The sequence below is a fragment of the Rhinatrema bivittatum genome, chromosome 6, assembly GCF_901001135.1.
Source record: "Rhinatrema bivittatum chromosome 6, aRhiBiv1.1, whole genome shotgun sequence".
NCBI lineage: Eukaryota > Metazoa > Chordata > Amphibia > Gymnophiona > Rhinatrematidae > Rhinatrema > Rhinatrema bivittatum.
Window position 1 is genome coordinate 273,185,494 of NC_042620.1, and position 11,612 is coordinate 273,197,105.

Genomic DNA, 11,612 nt, shown 5'->3' on the forward strand with positions numbered 1-11,612 from the left:
GAAGAGTAACAGCACTCACAGAATTCTATCCTATTCCGATTCCCCACTCTGAAGACACACAGACCACATTTCCTCCAAGGAAGTTACCTTCCCTCAAGACTCACACACCTCCCCATTCCTCCGAGAGAGTTAAACACCCCCCCCCCCCCCCCCACAGGTCCCCATACCTCCCAAGGGCATCACCCTCCCCAAGATACATACAGTTCCTCACACCACCCAAGGGAGTTACCCACTCCTCAAGACACCTATGGCTAGCTCCCCATTCCTCCCAAGAGAATTATCCTCCCTCCAAAGCCACACACAGACACCAATCCAAAGCAAATAACATTACTCCCCCTTCCCCCTCCCAAGACACATATAGACCACCATCTTCCTATAACTCTCAGCCCCCCAGGCTTCCATTTAGACACAGTCACCTATTCCCTCCTCTCTGCCCCCCCCCCCCGAAAGTCATCCTCCCAACAGGTAGAGAGAATTCTGCCACTCCAAACCCTGCCTGCCTTGGCAAGATCCCTTAAGGATATCAGAGCCAGTCAATCACTCCAAACTGTTCATAGCCTCTCATCCCACCATACTCATACAACCACAAATCCAAAACCTAAGGCACTAACACATCATCATCTCATTAAGCACTCTGAAAGCTCAATTAATGAATGCACAGATACCATCTGTCCCCCCACCAACCCAGGAACACAGAGACAGATACTTCCATTTGATCATTGACAGTGATAGCTCAGAGAGACATCTAACCCCTCACAATGACAGCCAAAGAGATATCCAACTCAGCACACTGACACAGCCAGAGAGAGAGAGAGAGAGAACTAACCCCTTACACTGACACAGCCAGATAGGGAAAGAGAGACCTAACCCCTCATAATGACACAGCCAATCAGAGACCTAACCTCTCATGCTGAACTAGTCAGAGAGAGAGAGAGTGAGAGATATCTAACCCCTTACACTGACACAGCCAGAGAGACCTAACCCCTCATACTGAGACAGCCAAAGAAAGAGAGATCTAACCACTTACACTGACCCAGCCAGAGAGAGTGTTATGTTTTAGCTCCCAAGGAGGGAGGAGTTAGCAATCTGTTATGATCTCCATGAGGAGTTAGCAATCTTGTTAGGTTTGCTAGGGAGTTAGCAATCTTGTTATGCTTCAGCTCCTGTGGAAGAAGGAGTTAGCAAATTGTACCAGCGGGGTGCTTGGAGAGGACACTCAGCTGTAGAGGAATGTAGATAGGTGGATCCTTGGGCCAATGGCAGATGACTGCGTCCCCAGGAGGATATCCTGAGAGGGACCACTGGCTAGGCTTGAGTATGGAGACAGACACAGTTAATTCTTTTATTAGACAGGTTAGTAGAACCACCAGAAGTGGCAGTAGTGAGCAGATATGCCCGGCAGGGCTGAAGTCCCTCAGGTACTGGAACCACGATCCCAGGGTTGAGCTATAGAGGAAACTATAGTGAGTAGACAGGGTATGCTGTGTTCATAACCAGAACTGGATGACAAACTCACATAAGGGCTTAAGAAGCTCAGTAGGCCCTCGAGAAGCGAGTACCTGGTTCCAGGGAAAGCTCTGAGAGAGTGGTGATAACTCACAAATGTCTCTATCTGCGATAGCTTCCAGGCAGTAGAGAATCTTCAGAGTGTTCAGGAACATAGGCCCTCGAGGAGCGAGTACCGGTTCCTATCAGCAAACTGAAATAAAGATAACTCACAAATGTCTGTATCTGCGATAGCTTCCAGGCAGTAGAGAATCTTCAGAGTGTTCAGGAACATGGGCCCTCGAGGAGCGAGTACCGGTTCCTATTGGCAAACTGAAATAAAGATAACTCACAAATGTCTGTATCTGCGATAGCTTCCAGGCAGTAGAGAATCTTCAGAGTGTTCAGGAACATGGGCCCTCAAGGAGCGAGTACTGGTTCCTATCGGCAAACTGAAATAAAGAAAAGAGAGCGAGGCCCCTGAGGAGCGGGTACCCCTGGTAAGTCCGAGGAGGCAGAGTAGCTTAGGTAGCAAAACCCCTTGCTAACTCGATTCGTTAGCAAATACTGAGACCTTTTATATTGGAAGCGGATGACGTCATCTCAGGGGGACGCCCTCGAGATACGCGCCCTTGCTGGTACATACATCGGAGTGAGTGCCCTACGTCATCAGGAACATGGCGGATCTGCAGCGTTGTGCCAGTCCAGGGACACCGGAGAGAGAAGGCAAGAAGACTTTGCGGCAGCTAGCAGTCCATCAGACCCGGAGGGAGTCGCCACAGAGGTAAAGAGGGCGGAGTGAGGGCGTTGAGCAGCGACGGTCACAACAGTACCCCCCTTCAAAGGGCGATCTCCTCTTCGGGTACCAGGCTTAGGTTTCAAAGGATGCATGAGGTGAAACTGATGAAGCATTTCTTTGTCCAAGATATTGGTCTGAGGCTCCCAAGAATTTTCTTCGGGGCCAAAACCTTCCCAAATCAGAAGGTATTCAAAAGTCTTGCCTCGGTTGCGAACATCCAGAATCTCTTTGATCTTAATTTCTACTTCGTCTTCTGCAAAAGGTGACAGATGGATCTTGAGATTTGGAAGAATCTTTCAGAGTGTTATTAATGATATCAGCAGCAATGGGTAGAGTTGCTGTGGACGTCACTGAGGAATTCAGTGGAAGTGGTAATGTTGAAGAATGTCCAAAATCCACTTCTAAAGATGACTCTCCAGTAGATGATGCTGGATGAAAGATGGTAGTATAGCAGCAATAGCTAACTGCTATAGATGCCACTGTGACTTCAATGGAAGTAGCGATGTTGGTGTACGTCCAACCCCACTTCTAAAGGTAACTCTTCAGTAATGTCACTGGATACGGTGTTGACTTCAGCAGCAATAGCTTAGCTGCTATGACGTCACTGAACCTTCAGAGAAAGTGGCGATGTTGGGGTACATCCAACCCCACCACAAAGGTTAACTCTTCAGTAAAGTAACTGGATACGGTGTTGAATTCAGCAGCAATGGCTTAGCTGCTATGGACGTCACAGAAACTTCAACAGAAGTGGCAATGTTGGTGTACGTCCAAAACCCACTTCTGGATAACTCTTCCGTAGAATAGCTGGAAGAGAGTCTGTGGCAGTACCAGCAAATCAAACAGGCTGGTAGCTAGAGATATCTTCTTCGGAACTAACTGTGCTGTAGTGCTTCAGACACATCCTCCGAAATTGCTTCCTTGGTGAAAACTGAGGAAGGATACACTCGTCCTTCTAGTGGCACTGAAATTCTTAGACCCAGGGCACCATTCAAGCCCCACGTGGAGGAGGGACACTGACCTCCTCAGAGAAAACTTCTCTGAAGGATGCATCTTGGGGCAGCAGTCTTGGCCTCGCTGGAGTTGTAGGCATACATATGATAGACAAGATCTCCTTAAGACACCTCCCACCACTCTGGGCCCCAACGTGAGAGATCCAGGGATGCCCAGTCAATTGGGGTTGGTGCATCAGAAGTCAGGGTAACCCCAGGATGATAAGGTGCATAGCCTTTTCCAGTACAAAGAAGTAGATGGTTTCCGTATGGAACGTGACAGATATCTCTAGGTTTATAGTCCGTGAAGACGGTAAAGATGTAGAGTGCCATCTAGCCATGGCGAACATAGCAACCGCTATGAATATCAACAGCCAGGAGTAGAACGGCTGTGGACGTCATTAAGATCCTCAAGAGAAGTGACGATGTAAGGAACGTCCAAAGCCCACTTCAAGTTGTGATGCAATAATGGATCTTCTAATTTGACGAAGGGACTCCTCAGGTCTTCAACAAGACGTCTGAGAATAAGGTTGCCTCCTGCCCCTGAGTCCACCAGGGCAGGGGTTCAAACCGTTGCTGGTTCAGAGGTCACAGAGACTGAACAAGAGAGCAGAGGAGATAACGCTGTATGGCCCAAGAACAGTCCTCCCGCGGGACTTAGGCCCGTCCGTTTCCCGGACGAATGGGACATGTAGAGACATCATGGCCAGGCTTACCACAGTACATGCACAGGCTGCGTTTCTTCCGGAATCTTCTCTCCTTTGAGGTCAAGTGGCCATGACCAAGTTGCATCGGTGCATCTATAAGGTCTTTATCAACAGCAGGAATTGCTGGACCCATCCGAGGTGCAGGGGTACTGGCCTGTTTCAACCCAGTTAACACCTTAGGCCGGAGTTCCTTCACCTTGTCTCGGAGCCGACAATCAATCCGAGTAGCTAAGGCTATCAATTCTTCCAACGAGTCAGGTGTCTGGCGAGTGGCCAGCTCATCTTTCAAGCAGATATCCAGGCCTCTGCAGAAGAGAGTCTTGAGACATCTGGGGTCCCAGCGAAGTTCCGCTGCAAGACTCTTGAATTCTATGGCAAATTCAGCCAATGATCTGTTGCCTTGTTTCAAGTCCACTAAAGCAAACCCAGTAACAGACATACGAGCAGGGTCATCAAAAACGGATTTAAACAAGTCCATAAATCCTTCTATGTCCTGCAAAATAGGGTCCTTGCGTTCCCACAAGGTAGATGCCCACGACAAGGCTCTCCCATCCAAGTATGACAGGATGTAGGTGATCTTAGAGAGGCCCGTGGGAAACAATGAAGGCTGTAAGGTGAAATGCAAGCTGCACTGGTTCAAAAAGCCCCGCGTCTTCTGGAGTTCTCCGGAGAAGCGAATAGGAGCAGCCAGTGGAACAGCAGTCTATAAAGTTACCTCCTGTAACTGACCTTCTTGAGTAGAAGCTGTGCCTTGTATCTTCTGTGTGTGAAGCTGATGGAATGCTGCAGTAAGGTTCTCCAAGGTTTCTTGCTGTTCTGAGATGCGTTGAGCCAGGCCCGGTTTAGCCTGCAAAGCGGAGAGGTGTGCCGGGTCCATGGGTTACTGACATCTCATACCTTAAGCTGGATTCCCAGGAGTACTGCTTCTCCAATTTAAAGCCGGATCCATTGGAGTTAGCAATCTGTTATGTTTTAGCTCCCAAGGAGGGAGGAGTTAGCAATCTGTTATGATCTCCATGAGGAGTTAGCAATCTTGTTATGCTTCGGCTCCTGTGGAAGAAGGAGTTAGCAAACTGTACCAGCGGGGTGCTTGGAGAGGACACTCAGCTGTAGAGGAATGTAGATAGGTGGATCCTTGGGCTGATGGCAGATGACTGCATCCCCAGGAGGATATCCTGAGAGGGACCACCGGCTAGCCTTGAGTACGGAGACAGACACAGACAGGTTAGTAAACCACCAGAGGTGGCAGTAGTGAGCAGATATGCGCAGCAGGGCTGAAGTCCCTCAGGTACTGGAACCGCGATCCCAGGGTTGAGCTGTAGAGGAAACTATAGATAGTGAGTAGACAGGGTATGCTGTGTTCATAGCCAGAACTGGATGACAAACTCACATAAGGTCTTAAGAAGCTCAGTAGCTGGAAAGGGTTAGGCCCTCGAGGAGCGAGTACCTGCTTCCAGGGAAAGCTCTGAGAGAGCAGTGGTAACTCACAAATGTCTGTATCTGCGATAGCTTCCAGGCAGTAGAGAATCTTCAGAGGGTTCAGGAACATGGGCCCTCGAGGAGCGAGTACCGGTTCCTATCGGCAATCTGAAATAAAGAAAAGAGAGCGAGGCCTCTGAGGAGCGGGTACCCCTGGTAAGTTCGAGGAGGCAGAGTAGCTTAGGTAGCGAAACCCCTTGCTAACTCGATTCGTTAGCAAATACTGAGACCTTTTATATTGGAAGCGGATGACGTCATCTCAGGGGGACAACCCCGAGGTACGCGCCCTTGCTGGTACATACATCGGAGCGCGTGCCCTATGTCATCAGGAACATAGCGGATCCACAGCATCGTGCCGGTCCGGGGACGCCGGAGAGAGACGGCAAGAAGACTTCGTGGCAGCTAGCAGTCCATCAGACCCGGAGGGAGTCGCCACGGAGGTAAAGAGGGCAGAGTGAGGGCGTCGAGCAGCGACGGTCGCAACAGAGAGAGAGAGACCTAACCCCTCATACTGACACAGTCAGAGACCTAACTCCTCATGCTAACACAGCCAGAGAGAGAAAGAGACCTAACCCCTCATACTGATAAGCCAGAGAGAGAGAGAGAAAGACAAAACCCCTCATGCTTTTACACCACAGAGAGAGAAAATGACACCGAATCTCTCATGCTTACACAGCCAGAGAGCGAGAGAGAGAGACCTATCTCCTCACACTGTCACAGCCAGAGAGAGATCTATACCCTCATACTGACAGTTAGAGAGAGAGGAGAGAGAAAGAGACCTAACTCCTCACACTGACACAGCCAGAGAGGGAGACCTAAACCTCATGCTGACACAGAGACCTAACCCCTCATACTGATACAGCCAGAGAGAGAGAGAGAGACCAACCCCTCACGCTTTTACACCACAGAGAGAAACTTAACCCTTCCTATTGACACAGCCAGAGAGAGAGTCCCAAGCCCCTCACACTGACACAGCCAGAGAGAGAGAGAGAGAGAGAAACAGAGAGACCTAACCCCCTCACACTAACAGATCCAGAGAGAGAGGCCTGATCCCTCCCTCTGACACAGCCATGAGAGAGAACTAATCCCCTCACACTGACACAGTCAGAGAGAGAGAGACTGACCCCTAACTCTGACAGCCAAAGAGAGACCTAACCCTCACACTGACACAGCCAGAGAAAGACCTAACCCCCTCATATTGAGAGAGCCAAAGAGAGAGAGAGAGAGAGAGACCTAACCTCTCATGCTCACACAGCCAGAGAGAGAGAGAGAGAGATCTTTACCCTCATATTGACACAGCCAGAGAGAGAGAGAGACCTAACCCATCTTACTGACACAGCCAGAGAGAGAGAAAGAACCAATCCCCCACACTGACGCAGCCAGAGAGAGAGATAGAGAGACCTAACTCCTCACACAGACACATTCAGAGAGAAACAAACCTAATCCTCTCACACTGGACACAGCCAGAGAGAGAGAGACCTAACCCCTAACACTGTCAGACCCAGAGAGAGAGAGACCTAACCCCTAACACTGTCAGACCCAGAGAGAGAGAGAAACTTAACCCTTCCTATTGACACAGTAAGAGAGAGAGTCCCAACCCCTTCACACTGACACAGCCAGAGCGAGAGAGAGAGAGAGAGAGAGTGAGACCTAACTCATCATACTGACACAGCCAGAGAGAGAGAGAGAGACATAACCCTCATACTTTCAGAGCCAAGAGAGAGAACTAATCCCCCTCACACTGACACAGCCAGAGAGAGAGAGACCTAACCCCCTCACACTAACAGATCCAGAGAGAGAGGCCTGATCCCTCACACTGACACAGCCAGAGAGATAGAGAGTGACCTAACCCTTCCTACTGACACAGCCAGAGAGAGAGAGACCTAACCCCCTCATATTGAGACAGCGAAAGAGAGAGTGAGACCTAACCCCTCACACTGACACAGCCAGAGAGAGAGACTTAACCATTCACACTAAGATAGCCAGAGAGAGAAAAAGAGGCCTAACTCCTCATGCTGACAAGGCCAGAGAGTGAGATAGAAAGAAGTAACCCCTCACACTGACACAGCCAGAGAGAGAGACCTAACCATTCTCACTGACACAGCCAGAGAGAGAGAGAGAGAACCAATCCCTCGCACTGGCACAGCCAGAGAGAGAGAAAGATAGATAGAGAGACTTCTCCTCACAGAGACACATTCAGAGAGACAAACCTAATCCTCTCACACTGGACACAGCCAGAGAGAGAGAAAGAGAGAGAGAGACCTAACACCTGACACTGACAGACCCAGAGAGAGAGAGAAACTTAACCTTTCCTATTGACACAGCCGGAGAGAGAGTCCCAAGCCCCTCACACTGACACAGCCAGAGAGAGAGAGAGAGACATAACCCTCATACTTTCAGAGCCAAGAGAGAGAACTAATCCCCCTCACACTGACACAGCCAGAGAGAGAGAGACCTGACCCCTCACTCTGACACAGCCAGAGAGAGAGACCTAACCCCTCACAATGACACAGCCAGAGAGACATAACCCTCATATTTTCACAGCCATGAAAGAGAACTAATCCCCTCTCCCTGACACAGCCAGAGAGAGACCTGACCCCCTCACTTTGACACAGCCAAAGAGAGACCTAACCCCTCACAATGACACAGTCAGAGAGAGAGAGAGACCTCACCCCTCACTCTGACACAGCCTGAGAGACCTAACCCCTCACACTGACACAGCCAGAGAGAGAGTGAGAAAGAGAGGGACCTTACCCCTCACACTGATATAGCCAGAGATAGAGAGACCTAACTCCTCACACAGACACATTCAGAGAGAGAGAGACAAACCTAATCCTCTCACACTGGACATAACCAAAGAGAGAGAGACCTAACCCCTCACAGTGACAGACCCAGAGAGAGAGAGGAACTTAATCCTTCCTATTGACACAGCCAGAGAGAGAGAGTCCCAACCCCCTCACACTGACACAGCCAGAGAGAGAGAGAGAGAGAGAGAGAGAGAGAAACAGAGAGACCTAACCCCCTCACACTAACAGATCCAGAGAGAGAGGCCTGATCCCTCACACTGACACAGCCAGAGAGATAGAGAGTGACCTAACCCTTCCTACTGACACAGCCAGAGAGAGAGAGACCTAACCCCCTCATATTGAGACAGCGAAAGAGAGAGAGAGACCTAACCCCTCACACTGACACAGCCAGAGAGAGAGACTTAACCATTCACACTAAGATAGCCAGAGAGAGAAAAAGAGGCCTAACTCCTCATGCTGACAAGGCCAGAGAGTGAGATAGAAAGAAGTAACCCCTCACACTGACACAGCCAGAGAGAGAGACCTAACCATTCTCACTGACACAGCCAGAGAGAGAGAGAGAGAGAACCAATCCCTTGCACTGGCACAGCCAGAGAGAGAGAAAGATAGATAGAGAGACTTCTCCTCACAGAGACACATTCAGAGAGACAAACCTATTCCTCTCACACTGGACACAGCCAGAGAGAGAGAAAGAGAGAGAGAGACCTAACACCTGACACTGACAGACCCAGAGAGAGAGAGAAACTTAACCTTTCCTATTGACACAGCCGGAGAGAGAGTCCCAAGCCCCTCACACTGACACAGCCAGAGAGAGAGAGAGAGACATAACCCTCATACTTTCAGAGCCAAGAGAGAGAACTAATCCCCCTCACACTGACACAGCCAGAGAGAGAGAGACCTGACCCCTCACTCTGACACAGCCAGAGAGAGAGACCTAACCCCTCACAATGACACAGCCAGAGAGACATAACCCTCATATTTTCACAGCCATGAAAGAGAACTAATCCCCCTCTCCCTGACACAGCCAGAGAGAGACCTGACCCCCTCACTTTGACACAGCCAAAGAGAGACCTAACCCCTCACAATGACACAGTCAGAGAGAGAGAGAGACCTCACCCCTCACTCTGACACAGCCTGAGAGACCTAACCCCTCACACTGACACAGAGAGAGAGAGAGTGACCTAACTCATCTTACTGACACAGCCAGAGAGAGAGACCTAACCATTCTCACTGACACAGCCAGAGAGAGAGAGAGAGAGAGAGAACCAATCCCTCGCACTGGCACAGCCAGAGAGAGAGAGAGAGAAAGATAGATAGAGAGACTTCTCCTCACAGAGACACATTCAGAGAGACAAACCTAATCCTCTCACACTGGACACAGCCAGAGAGAGAGAAAGAGAGAGAGAGAGAGAGAGACCTAACACTTGACACTGACAGACCCAGAGAGAGAGAGAGAGAGAGAGAGAAACTAAACCTTTCCTATTGACACAGCCGGAGAGAGAGTCCCAAGCCCCTCACACTGACACAGCCAGAGAGAGAGAGAGAGACATAACCCTCATACTTTCAGAGCCAAGAGAGAGAACTAATCCCCCCTCACACTGACACAGCCAGAGAGAGAGAGACCTGACCCCTCACTCTGACACAGCCAGAGAGAGAGACCTAACCCCTCACAATGACACAGCCAGAGAGAGAGAGACATAACCCTCATACTTTCACAGCCATGAAAGAGAACTAATCCCCTCACCCTGACACAGCCAGAGAGAGACCTGACCCCCTCACTTTGACACAGCCAAAGAGAGACCTAACCCCTCACAATGACACAGTCAGAGAGAGAGAGAGAGAGACCTCACCCCTCACTCTGACACAGCCTGAGAGACCTAACCCCTCACACTGACACAGCCAGAGAGACCTAACCCCTCACACTGACACAGCCTGAGAGTGAGAGAGAGAGAGAACGAGAGAGAGACCAAACCTCTCACACTGATACAGCCAGAGAGAGAGTGAGACACTTTATGCCTCACACATTTAAATTCAGGAATCTCTTTTGGTAAGACCTTTTGAAGATATGGCATAGTAATAGATGACAGAGAAAGTCTTGCCCAGTGCTGTAGCCTGCTTGGGGATGGTTTGCAATCTCCTCCACTTGATCCCATCTATAGTGTGCCTGGCTTGCTTTGCACCTGTGCAAGCTTTAGTGCATTCCAGGAGAAAGTACCCATCTAGTTCCTCTCTGAAAATGTGATAATGTGCCAGTGTTAGAAATGTAGCTGCATACTTTCCTGCTAGGTGGCTTAAGAGAATTATCCACAAAATTAAAAACAAATGATGATAATCCCAGTAGGAGGAAAATATCAACGTTCACTCTGCCATGTTCTTGGGGATCTTTTCTTTGACGCCCGGGGCCTTTCTGGGAAAAGTGCCCTTCTGCCTTTACTCCCTGATGCAACTATAAATGTCTACGTTTGAAACTCCCTGATGCCAAGTATAAATGTGTAAGTATGAAACTCCCTGATGCATCAGTACAATAACTTCTCCTTCACCTCCATAAGTAAAAAAAAATGAAGTGGTCGTTGCCAGAGAAGACTCACCAGGGATGTGCAGCAGGACTCAGAGGTAAGGCTCCTGCAGGCGTCTCCTGTCTCCTGCACAGCTCAGCAGCTTTATATCTGCCCAGCTATGGCCAAACTCCAGTGCCCTGCCCTTCCCAGGAAAAAAATGAGTAATAAGCACCGGGGCACCTCTCTCTTTCTAGGTAATGGGTTGAACTGAATTTCATCATGGGACTGCCAATATGTTTCCAAGCTTTGCCTGGACAGGCTGTATCTGCTAAAGGGAACGACTCTGTCAGTCCTGGCAGCCCTCCTGCTCACTTGCATCATCTTCAGTTCCCCACCAAACATGATTCCTACACAAGTCCCTGGGAGGAAACCGTTCAAACCTTTTTATCTGGGTACCCGCTGAAAACCGTGCCTGCCCCCTCTCCAGTGGGGGGTAAAAGTACCCAAGCTGTTCACCCATGGTGACTACCGGGAGAGGAAGTGAGGCGAGATCAGGAGAGGGGAAAGTGAGCACAAGGCATTCATTTGAAAGACCCTTGTGTACCTTCCAAAGGCACATTTACAACTCCGTCACAGAGGACCAAATGTGCATGAATAAATAACTGTGCCCTGCAGCTACATTATCAAAGGAGACCCCCAAGGGGTTCTTTCCCTTACAAAACTGCTTGCTGTCCTACAGGTGCATACACCTCCATTTATTGATAAATGCAGGACTGAGGACAGGGGATAAAGTGAGGGGATCATTTACTGCTGTGGGACAGGGGATAAAGTGAGGGGATCATTTACTG

The 11,612-nt window shown here is 49.6% G+C and overlaps 1 protein-coding gene across 1 annotated transcript in view; it reads right to left on the reverse strand.

Annotated features, from left to right (window-relative positions):
* Positions 1-10,952, reverse strand: part of GJB1 (gap junction protein beta 1) — a 37,758-nt gene extending 26,806 nt beyond the window's left edge. The window contains exon 1 of the mRNA XM_029607231.1: positions 10,855-10,952. The gene's annotated coding sequence lies outside the window, so the exon portion shown is untranslated. The remainder of the gene's footprint in view (positions 1-10,854) is intronic.
* Positions 10,953-11,612: the final 660 nt, after the last annotated feature.